This window comes from Rattus norvegicus, chromosome 17, assembly GCF_021556685.1.
Source record: "Rattus norvegicus strain SHRSP/BbbUtx chromosome 17, alternate assembly SHRSP_T2T, whole genome shotgun sequence".
NCBI lineage: Eukaryota > Metazoa > Chordata > Mammalia > Rodentia > Muridae > Rattus > Rattus norvegicus.
The window spans coordinates 16,387,803-16,400,240 of record NC_141550.1 but is presented as its reverse complement, the minus strand read 5'-3'; the positions used below and the strand labels follow the sequence as shown (position 1 = coordinate 16,400,240).

The following is a 12,438-nucleotide window of genomic DNA, read 5'->3' as shown; positions in this document are numbered from 1 at the left end:
AAAGCAACAGAATAAGAGATGTTTTCGATTTGTGTGTGTGTGTGTGTGTGTGTGTGTGTGTGTGTGTGTGTGTGTGTGTGTGATAATGAAAAGGAAGGCAGAGGGGAGAGGTGAACTCAGAGGGGGATGGTAAAGCTGACAAGCAGGCCGCCATGGTGCTACGTGATCAGTGGAGTACAATGGAGAGGGTGAGATGCTGCCACTGTGTAACACTGGGTTCAGCCAACCTGGGACACATTGAGCAGTGACCACTATTAACCAAGGACCCAAAAATTGCTTTGCCGATCATAAAAAAAAAAGTGTCAATCACAGAAAATAAAAAGTTTTTTGCTTTTTTTTTTGAGACGTGGTTTCTCTGTGTAGCCCTGGATGTCCTGTGGACCAGGCTGGCCTTGAAGGAAGAGATCCACCTGCCTCTGCTTCCCAAGTGATTAAGGTTGTGAGCCATCACTCCCCACCTTAAAACTTGCCTACACTTTGCTTAAGATATTCAACCATTAAACAAACTACCCTAAATGTTTATTCTTTTTATTTCTCTGTGTGTGCAAATGTCCATGTGTCTGTACTGTCCATGTGCTTGTGTGTGTGTGTGTGTGTGTGTGTGTGTGTGTGTGTGAGCATGTCTATGTACATATGTGTGTTGAGGTACCAGAGATCAGCATTTGGCGTCTTCCTTACTAGCTCTCCAACTCAGGTTTCAAGACAGGGTCCCTCACTCTATCTGGAGCTCACCCAGTTAGCTAGGTTGGCTGGTCAGCCAGCTCTGGCAATCTTCCTGCCTCTGCGTCATCCCCAGCTCTGGCGTCAGAAGCAACTGGCACAGCGCCTTTCTTACATGGACTGAACTCAGATCCTCACTGTCCTGCAGCAGGCTCTTCCCTGACCTTTAACCTGCTCCTTTCACTCCGATGCTACACGGTTAAGGTTCTCCTGAAACTATGGTGCTGCTGTCTGAAGGCTCTGGGAAGGAAAGAGCCTGTGAGCAAAGCAACGTCTTATTAACTAGCCATGTCGACACATGTGTTTCTCCCTCGATTCCATCCTTTCATCTGTCACAGCATCCTCAATGCTCTCATCAGTGCACAGGTGGCGCTGAGAGCCAAGCAGGCTCGGCAACTTGATTATTGCCTTGTGGAGAGCAATGTATGTTTAAATTGCAAACCAGAGTCGGCCTCCTAACCAACCGGTTAGATTTGCCATGTATCCATCCAGTTGTGCCATTTACAGAATTAGAAGAGTTTCCCTCACAAACCTTGGCAGGTGACGCTTATACAGTGGCAGAGATGTTTGATTGTGTATTTCACACGGTATGGCCAGCATAAACCCACACAGCACAGTGGTTCACACATTCGTGAAACACAAGTCAAAGTTTGGGAAACATCACTGCTTTTGATAATCTTATACAATATATCTTGATCCCATTCCCTATACCTCTTCCTGACTCCTCCCACATCTACCCCCTTATATCCCCACCCCCACCAGCTTCTTGTTCTTTTCTTTTTCCTAAAATAACTTAAACCTTATTTGTGCTGCTCATATTTCCTGGGTGTGGGGGTACCCACTGAAGCATTGTCAACCTACGGGGGGGGGGGGGGCGGGGGGGACATGTACCCTTGGAACAACTCACCTTCCTTCCCCTGTAGGCCACTAACTGTCCATAGCTCGTCACTCAGAGGTGGTGGCCCATGAGCCTCCCCTTCTCCATCTAGGTCTTGACTGGTTTGGTCTTGTGCAGCAACTTCACCTACTGTGAGATCAAGAGGAGAGTGGTCCTGTCAGAACCAGAAGACATCGCTGTACTCTAATACTCCCTGACCCCTGGCTTCTACACTCTTTCTGTCTCTGTCTTACACAGTGGGCCCTGAGTCTTAGGTGCCATTTGTGGCTGAGCACTCTGCTGACGCTTCTTCTCCAAACTTTGAGTTACCGTCCCCTGTACAGAGACACCTCTCCAAGGAGGCCTGAGAGCTGCATTAACTTACCGGTCGAGAGATAATGAGGTTAGAGAACAGTTTGATGCTTTGTGAATATAGCAAAATAATAGGAGTCGGTTTACCCATTGACCTCAACAACCTTGGGTTCTTAGCTAGATTTACCATACCAGCTTGTGCTTCCTCCTGTGGAGCGGGCCTGAGATCCAACCATGAAGCTGACAGTTAAATTTAAACAAGACTCCCTTAACCGTTAACAGTCCATCCCTTCATACTATGACTTACTTGATTTTGACTTCCAATTTCTCCTTAGGTAAAGAGCTTTCCCCATCTGGTTTAAATACCATGTTTAGGAGGAAAGAAGAGTGAGGCCCAAGATGGGATTGAGGGTATTTGGGGTCCGGACCCACGTTGGGTGCACATTTACCTTCCTCACGGCCCTCTGCCTCAGCTGGCCCTCTTGTCTTTCGCAGACTCAGGTGAAAAACAATGGGGAAGCGGCAGATAACGAAGTGAGGGCGCTGTTGGGCTGGCTCTAAGAACAATACATCCTTACATGTGCCAGGGAAAGCCAGTGTGCACAATTCACCATGGCCCATTAAGCAAGCAATTTAAAAATGGGAAATTATACTACACTAAGAGGGAGCCACTTATACGCATGTAAAGTAAACGTTTAATTTCTGAGTCCGATGACCTTGAGTAAATGTCCCCGCCCCCCCCCACCTCAAGCCCCTTTTCCCCCATCCTTCCCACAAAACCTTCAACTGTCAGAACAGTCCTATTGGTGTTTTCCTTGTGAAACAAATTTCTCTTTCAAAATGCCACCAAGGGGAGGGAGGGATCCAGTTACTTAATTCCACATAAAGGAATAAGTTTGCTTACATATCCTTACTTAGCAACGTCCATTCATTCAATTTCAGCACTGGACAGGGCTCTCCCAGTGAGGGAAGTCAACAAACCAGGATTAGGACCTCTACCGTGCTGTCCTTTAGCAGAACTTTACCAGTTTGGGAGGCAGAAGCTCTCCCATCGGTTACCATGGTTACCTCCATGCTAAGCCTCTGGAAGACTCTGCTATCCAGTTGATGTTCTGGATGCCTTTTATCATAGTTGATAACTACCGAAATACTTATCTATTCATTCTCTCTCTCTCTCTCTCTCTCCCCCATCTCTTACCTTCTGATTCTCTTCTAGGGATTGTATATGAAATTTTCCCCATGCCAGAAGAGCTTTCTACCCTAGAGCTTCACTCCCAGCCCCCATGTTTGCTGTACATAAGTACCCACTATTGATGGGAACAGAGAAATGGAAAACAAGAAAGAGAAAGTAAGACTCTACGGCTTCGCATCCCACATCTTCACCTCTCTGATAGCTGTTCCCTCTAATTCCCAGAACAGTGATATGAGGAGATTTATCGTCAATGTGTTACTTAGGTGGCACTAAACTCAGACAGGTTACCAACCTGCCTAAGATTGGCGAAGAGCGGAGCTGAGGTGAACTCCCAGGTGTGCAGAACCTTAAGGGACTCCTGGACCACATGAAGGACTTGTGTGTTTAGTGTGCTAAAAGCTCCCCACGACTTCTCCGCTAACTTCCACATTTCCAAAGAGAACTAATCTATGGACAAGGACAAAAGAAACAGCTCTCTGGCATCTTTCTGTCCAGCCCAAGACATCTTTTCCAAGCTGACCACCTCTTACTTAATCCACTAGGTCTTGATCATTACAAACAGACCATGAAACACCAGTACCCCAAGGTCACAAGGCCTCCTCTGTGCCATCCTCCCAGGATTTACACACAGTGTGGTAATACAGGATAAGTGTCTGCACAAGACAGCATTATATTCTTCACTGAGGAACACTCTGGATACATAATAGGGAATATAATAGAAACCATGGAAAGCCAACAGGCTACAGAAGAAGCAGGTTGGCTCGAATGACAGTCAGTTCCTGTCCCATCTCTCCTTAAGATCTTCCTTGTTCCCGAGGCTCAGCCAAGACACCTCAACTTTATGAAGCTTCTCCCCTATCCCTGTGTAATCCAAATTTATGTAATTTCTAATCCTGTAATGTCTGGTGTATGCCGATGGATTACCCTGGAAGTGTCCCACCTTACAGCATAATTTAGTTTTCTCCTTCAAGCCAGATGACAGCCCTTATGAGCAAGGAACAAGCCACGTCTAAAGCAGATTGGGAGCCATCTTGTAAACAAAAGGAATGACAGTATTAGCAGTCACAGTCACTTGTGTAACACGAGGTACATTAGCCCTAGTTTAGAAGCCAAAGTTTGAAAACGTTGAGCAATATCCCAAGGGCAACACAGTCAACACATGGCTTCTCTCCCACATCTGACTAATTCCCCAAGGATCCCCCAGTAACCACTAAATAAGTATTTACCAAAGAAAAGGGGACAGCAGAACTCCACCTGCCTACTTATTTTGTCCCCATACAGTCCAAACCAAGCCAGGCAGGCAGATGAGGTTTTTATGGCTTTGCTGCTGTTACTGTCTGACAGTATCCAGCCTGAGCAAAAACAGCATCACAGGCTCAGCTCCAACGTGAGCATGAATACTGGGAAAAGATAGGCTGAGAAATTTAAAAATATGTAAGAGTCAGTGAGATAGCTCAGAGGAGGAAGTGCTTACCATCAAGCCTAAAGACCCAGGTTCTATCCCCAGGATCTCGAAGGGTAGACAGAAAAAAACTGGCTCTCATGCAATATCTCCTGACCACCTTGTGTGCACAGTAGTACAAGAGCACACACGCACATACACACCCACACGCACATACCATTATACAAATATAATTTTAAAACTATTTTTTTAAATGTCACAGTTTGTATATGTTTGGCCCAGGGAGTGAGTGGGTACTTTTAGGAGGCGTGACCTTGTTGGAGTGGGTGTGTCACTGTGAGTGTGGGCTTTAAGACCCTCATCCTAGCTGCCTGGAAGTCAGTATTCTGCTAGCAGCCTTCAGATGAAGATGTAGAACTCTCAGCTCCTCCTGCACCATGCCTGCCTGGATGCTGCCGTGTCCCCATCTTGATGATAATGGACTGACCCTCTGAACCTGTAAGCCAGCACCAATGAAATGTCCTTATAAGAGTTGCCTTGGTCATGGTGTCTGTCACAGCGGTAAAACCCTAAGACAAAGAACAAATATATTTCTACAGGTTCAACATTTTCCTCTTTTATGCCATTATTTAGAGAATCCCCTTGGAATGGAGATATTCCTCTACATCAAGCAAGCCCTCTGACTCACCACCGGCCTTTGATGCCATTCCCCAGCACTGTCTATCCCTGCCCTGTGAATGCTCCCAGCCCGTGTGTAAGAAAGGAAAGGAAAGCTGGAGAATTTCCACATCTGTTAATATGCATTAAGCAATGTGAACCCAGCATTGTTGTTTTTTGTTTGTTTGTTTGTTTGTTTGTTTTTAAATTAACTGAGCGACTTCTAAGAAAACTAAATGCCCATCATGGTCCTTTCTGGGAGGAGGCAGTGACACTTAATTCCTCAGTGAATCAAACCTTCTGACATTGCACACGATATCTGCCTGCCAGAGGCCACTGCTGTGAGCACAAATGATGCTTGTCCTAGGACATTTGGACTTAGTGTCTAAATATAAAAATTTCCCTCTTCCACTGAGTCATAGAAAAGCCTTGTATGTGGCAACACTAATCAGACGTGAACAGGTGACAAGGAGGGAAAGGAAATGACTGCTACCATTGCAGAAGAAATTAGAAAAAGAAAGAAATCCATACAAACGTGCACAGCTACTGACAGCCAAAGTGCAGCTACTACACCCCACAGGGCAATTGGTAGTATATGTAATCCCCAAATGGATGGGGTAACAACACTGTTAATACCCATCAGTATTACTAGGTTCTTTGCACATTTGGCTAATCAAACACTGAAACTGGTTTATCTGACAGACTCTTCTAGGCCATTGACTCAGACTGTTTGGGAAGGAAGGAGAAATTTAGTCAAGTATGGTTTGTTCCCCCCAGGAAGCCTAGTTCACTGATCAGTTACTGTATTTTACCTCAGGCAGGCTCTCCTCCCAGGTCTGTCTGGGGCACCAGATAGAAATTCTCTGTTGTTGGAAGAGACAAGTTTGTAGGGAAACCATCATGACGATGCTCGGCCTTTGCTACCCACAGGCACTTGGGAAGTCTGTAAGAAGCATTTTAGAAAAGATCCCAGTAGAGATGGCCTTGTCTGATGAGTAAGGCCTACCCCTGTAATCAAGGCACTGTGGGCAATCAGAGTGCCTGCTCGCCAGAGCATATGAAGAAGTGGAAGTGGAGATGGCTGAAAAGGAGAAATGGGAACAAGCAGAGAGGTCCTCAGACATCTCTCTCTGGAACTTGGACTTCATCCCAACCATGGAAGACAAATGCCAAGCAACCAGCCATACACTTAGGGAAGCACAACCAATCAAGTCAGGAGTAAATATGGAGAACTAATGAATAGGAACTGGAAATTCTGAGCCCCTGTCTAGGAAACTGAAGAAATAAAGAAATAAGTTAATTTATGACTGAAATGACCACCATTCTTTACTCGTCTTCCTCTTGCTTGTCTAGCCGTGTCCTGTTTCTGTGCTAGATAGAATGCTTGAAATAACTTTGGGGAGAGGAGGCTTTATTTCAGTTTATAGATCATCACTGAGAGCAGTCAGGGTATAAACTTTAAGCCATGCCTTCTTGCTGGTCCCCACAGCATCATTTCTGATCCAGGAACTCACTCTCGGCTCAGGAAGCACAGCAGAAACCATGGAAGACCATGCTAACTGGCTCACAGGTTCCTACTCAGCTAACTTTCTCAAATAGCACAGAATGACTTGCCTAGGGAATGATGCCACTCACAGTAGGTCGGGCCCTCCTACATCAATCAATTAACAAGCAAGAGAATCCCTGGATTGACATATCCACAGGCCAATCTGATATGGGCAATATCTCAATTAAGACTCTCCTCTGGGTTGACCTTAGGATATGTCAACTTGACAGTCAACTGTAACTAGAACACCTCCCTTTCAAACGACAAAAATTTGGATATTGGTTTTCTAGGCTTTAGCATGCATCACCAGTGATGTGGCCATCTAGATCACACCCTGGGCAGATCAAGTGTTTCACATACACAGACATTAAATAAATTGTACTAGTTGCTTATGGAAGATTTTCGCTTTCCTCGTAGAAGTAAATTCTCACCAAATAGGAGTCTTCATGTCCTCAGCTGGCCCTAGTTTAAAGCCTCTGCAAAGGCCCTGAACTTTTTATGTCCTGACATTTCAACGGTCGACTTGAGGTCATGAGAAGGCTCCAGGCACTGCTCCCAAAGTGGGGATCCAGCTAATCACATAAATCATCCCTTCTCCAGAGACCCAGCAGTAACTACCCAATCACCACGGCTTATTCCCCAAGGTAGGAAATAAAATTTCATATTGGTGCATTATCCAATTTAAGAGAACAAAGAGGGGAGGGTTCCAAAGGCAGACATTGTGTAATTTAATGAAATGTGCATGGGACAGAAAGCTAGGTTCTGGTACTGGCTTTGTTTTTACTGAGATGAACAGGTTAGACTGACCGCCAAAGAAGCCCATTGAAAGTCGAGGCCTGGAACCAGATTCATTCAAACTCATGTTAGCCACAACAAGGCCGGTAAATGAGGGTTCAGGGCTGGCCCAGGTGAGGCACCATGTTCTCTTCCCCAGTGGCTCTTGGTATACTGCTTCTGGTCACAGAGCTACCAGGATCTATCTCTCTCCCTCCCTCTCTCTCTCTCTCTCTCTCTCTCTCTCTCTCTCTCGATAAGAATTGAGTAAAAAAAAAAAATTATGTGTAGAGCAGGAACCTGGCCACCAGGATCTAGCCAGCAGTCCATTGTGGTGTGTGAACACCAAGCCAGAGGTAACAGCACGGGTGACTTCAGACTCGCACTGAAGATGCCACGGCTGAGCAGGTGGTACAGCTGTACAGAAAAGACGGGCACTCATCAGAAGACTGGACCACATCTGGCAGGCTCGTTTCTATCTTGGCAAAGCAAAGGCCCTGAACTCCACATTTATGTGCTTCTGATAATTCTCCAACTATTCTAAAATCTGATGTAGAGGCTTGCTGAGAGGGAGGGAGGGAGGAAAGGAGGGAAAGAGGGAGAGAGAGGGGGGGGGGAGAGAGAGAGAGAGAGAGAGATACATAGAGATTTTCTATACTTAAAATTTAGTGAGGGAATGTTGACGTAGGTTTAAGCCCTCAAAATGAATTGCAACATGTATCAGACTCCTAGGGAGATGTTGAAGTAAGACCCGGCTTAATTAAAAATAAAAACTATCACCTAGCTAATTGCCTTTCAACCAACCCAATTTATACACTTTCCAAAAAGGATCCTGCAGCAGCGAGTTGATAACAGTAAGCAACAACGTCACACTAAAGAGATACTCTCAAAAATCACCCCTTAAACCCTCCCTGAGTTGTGGGATTGCCACTGTTTCCATTCTAGGTGACTGCTAATTGTTACAGGGGAAATATACAGTATCTAACCCCTGCTGGTCCATCTATACACTTACAGAAAAGAGAAAGGTTGCCTCTCCCCATTCAGGTAGATATCCCATCCAGTGCAGGAATCTCGGTTACCATCCACAGCTACACTCCTTGTTGCTTTTCTGGAACTAAGACAGGCCAAACAGTGCATGCTAATGAGCTACCTCCCTCTCTTCCACACACACAAAAATTATTCTAATCATTTAACTTCAGCCTGTCTGGCAAACAGGTATTTTTGATTAGATGATTTGAGAGCAGGTGTAAAGTTTCCTATTAATAGAACGAATGACAAATCAATACACGATTTTATTTAGAAGTAATGTATTTTTAATAAGTTTATTTCGACAAGTATTTACTATGCTGTCAGCCGTGATTCTGATTAATGCATTGATCATTAAAGGAGATGCTGGGATGTGAAATATGTTGTCTCAGGCATCCTATTTCAGAGCCTGGAGTTTTTGATAAGCAGAATATAATAGTTTAAGTGTTTTGTAATCATCAATGTCTGCTGTGCGGATACAAGACATGCTTGAAAATACGCACTGTAAGCACAGTACAAGTAAAAACCTTAATGAACTAGTATCTTCCATCTTCTGGCAAAGAAACCAGGAAGGGAGAGGTGCTGAAGATGGAATGAGGTGGAAATCGAATATGGACTGAGATGTTAACCTATGTTCTGGGTCTGAGGAGATAGCTCAGTTGGTAGCGTTCTTATAAACCCAAAGATGAGCATTTATCATAGTCACTGTTCTATTGCTGTAAAGAGACACCATGACCAAGGCAAGTTATAAAGAAAGCATTTAACTGGGGCCTTATTTACAGAGGGTTACTCCATGATCATCATGGTATAAAGCAGGATAAACATAGTGCTGGGACAGTACCTATGACTCATATCTGATCTGCAGTTTGCAACAAGAGAAAGACACTAGGACAGGCATGACCTTTTTAAACCTTAAAGCCCACTGCCAGCGGCACACTTCCTCTAACAAGACCACACGTCCTAATCCTTCCTAAACAGTTCCACGAACTGAATAACAAACGTTCAAATATATTTGTCTATGGGGGCCATTCTCATTTGAACCACCATAAGACTTGAGTTCAATTCCCAGAACTTACATAAAGGCCAGGTGTGGTGATGTGCATCTATTATGCCAGCTCTGGGGAGGATCCCTGAGGCTTGCAATATGTATCAGATTCCAAGGACATACTGAGGAAGATAGGGCTTAATGTCTAACATAGACTCTGTTGGGAATTCTTGAAATTCTAGCGTAGCCAAACTAATGAGATCCAGGTATCAATGAGAGATCATGTCCCAAAAAACTAAGGTAGACAGAGATTGAGAAACACAATGGACACCAAGCTCTGGCTTTAAAATGTGTACTCTCGCCTGATCTCTTGCACATACACATACACAAGCACATGAACACACAAATAGATACGGATCTATTCTGGAATAGCATGGGTATAGTGAGGAAGAAGACAGCCTGTTTAGAAGAGTCCGGTTCACAGCTATCCTGAGGAAAGTATACATTGGCCCTCATACTTGGTTGGCAATGAGTGCTATGAGCGTGTCGGAGTTGCAAGAACTTCAGGCCTTTCCAGATCACACACAACAAGAATCCTTCAACTACTGCTTGGGACAAACGGAGATTAAATTCATTTTCTACTCAAAATATTTCAACACAACCTACAAAGAAGAGCAAGCAGTCACTCGCATTTCTAATGTTTTAAGTGTTGTCTGCAACACCCTAGAGTCTCTACCTAAATGGGTCCTTCTATTAGCACAAGTGATCTAAATGTGCTAAAGAAATATAGGGTGAGTATTAAAGAAAAATCCTACCTCCATCCTGTTCTATTTTTGTTATGAATGTCTATGACATATCCAAAGTTCTTTGTACACACAAGATAAAAATTCTTTACGCATTGGGAGTTAAAATGCCCTCTTAAGGATTATTCATCAATCCATTCTTCCATACACAAAAATTCAAAGTAGCCAAACCAAACTAGAAAGACAATAAAGTTATAGGACTAATAATATCTGACTTCACGTTTTGTATGACATCCTCAGTCACCAACATGGTACCTCATGGAGTCAAGACAGGCAAGTAGGTGAGGGGTGGCAGACGGCCTTGGAAGAGCCACATATGTAACAAATGGGCTCATTGATGAACATGCTACTGTAATTTAATGAGAGAATAAACAGCTTTTCGACAACTGGTAATACAAAATGGATATTCATATAAAAATGATACTCAGATAATGTCCAAAAGTTAGCTGAAAATAGAGTATTGATCACAATATAAAAGCTAAATTTTAGAGAAAGACATAGGAAAAAAAATCTTACTGGTCACAGGCTCAGCGAATCTTTTAAACTAAGAATTCTTTATCAAAATCATTGACTGGAAATTATCAAATTTTAAAACATTTGCTAAAATTTGTCAGTTTAAAAACACTGGTATTGAAATGGGTTTTAGCTGAAGGAAAATGTTTATTAAATCTTAATCTGTAAATAACTTACACACAGACTACATTAGAAATTATGGGTTGGGGATTTAGCTCAGCGGTAGAGCGCTTGCCTAGGAAGCGCAAGGCCCTGGGTTCGGTCCCCAGCTCTGGAAAAAAAAAAAAAAGAAATTATGATGACCCCACAAGAAAGTCAAACAGTTCAATATAAACACAAACATGTTAAAGAAGACCTAGGGAAGACAAATACAAGAAAAAGCTCACCATCAATTACAGTTAGAAATACGCTGGACAGATGCTCAGCTGTTAAGGGTATGGCTCTTAATTAAAGAACCTGAGCTCCATTCCTACCACCTACAATGAGAGACTTACAATGACTGTAACTCCAGAAGCAGGAAATTTGATGAGCTCTTCTGACTTCTGCTTACATCTGCACACATATGGAATACATTCATACACCCACAAATAAATCATATATACATAAACATAGGCATAGACTTAGACAACACAGAAATATATGTGTATGTGAGTGTGTGTGTGTGTGTGAGTGTGTGTATGTGTATGTATGTGTGTATGTGTGTGTGGTATGTGTGTGTGTGTGAGTGTGTATGCTTCTCTGTGTGTGCATGTGAGTGTGTGTGTATATGTGTGTATGTGTGTGTGTGTTGTAATTCTACCTCTAAGCACTTATCCAAGAGAAATAGAAAATATATGTTTATTCAAAGACATGCCCTCAAAGCTCAGTTCTTTACTCATAATACTACTGAGTTTTTTTAAGCTGAAAATACCTAAAAATATCCATCTATTGATGAGGTAATAAGCTAACGATGGCATATTCATACAATAAAATATTAATCAGCAACAAAGAAAAATGAACTAGTGATATCCAGCAATATAGATGTGTTAAAGAACTTTATATTCAATATAGGCGTGCTCAAAGAACCTTATATTCAACATAGACGTGCTCAAAGAACCTTATATTCAACATAGACGTGCTCAAGAAACTTATTTTAAGAGAGAGAGAAATAAGACACAGAAGACTATAAAGTTTCAGGTACAGAACATTCATACTTCACTGATAAAAAGGAAATCAATGTTAGCAGTAGCAAGAATTAAGGAACTCTTTGCAAAGAGACAACCTTGAGGCTATAGTCTATCATCGAAGTAAATCAAGAAGGAACCTGGTGCAGAAACCACAGCTGAAAACTCTGCTGCTTATTGGCTCCCCTCCCCCAGCTCATATTCATCTACATTTCTTTTGAAAATAGTTTAAGATTAATATATTTTATGTTTATGAATGCTGTGCCTACATGCATGTATGTGAACCAGGTGTATATCTGGTACCCACAGAGATCAGAAGAGGGCATCAGATCCACTGGTAATGGAGTCATGGATGATGATAAGCTACTATGTGGGTACTGGTAAATGAATTCGGGTCCCCTAAAAGAGCAACAAGTGCTCTTAACCACAGAGCATTCCTCCAGCCCAGGCCCACCTGCCCAGGAATAG

General features: G+C 43.2%; 1 long non-coding RNA gene across 1 annotated transcript in view; it reads right to left on the bottom strand.

Annotated features, from left to right (window-relative positions):
- Window positions 1–12,438, bottom strand: part of LOC120097866 (uncharacterized) — a 42,846-nt gene that overhangs the window by 17,107 nt on the left and 13,301 nt on the right. The window contains exon 3 of the long non-coding RNA XR_015641165.1: window positions 1,628–1,747. This is a non-coding gene — a long non-coding RNA (uncharacterized LOC120097866). The remainder of the gene's footprint in view (window positions 1–1,627; window positions 1,748–12,438) is intronic.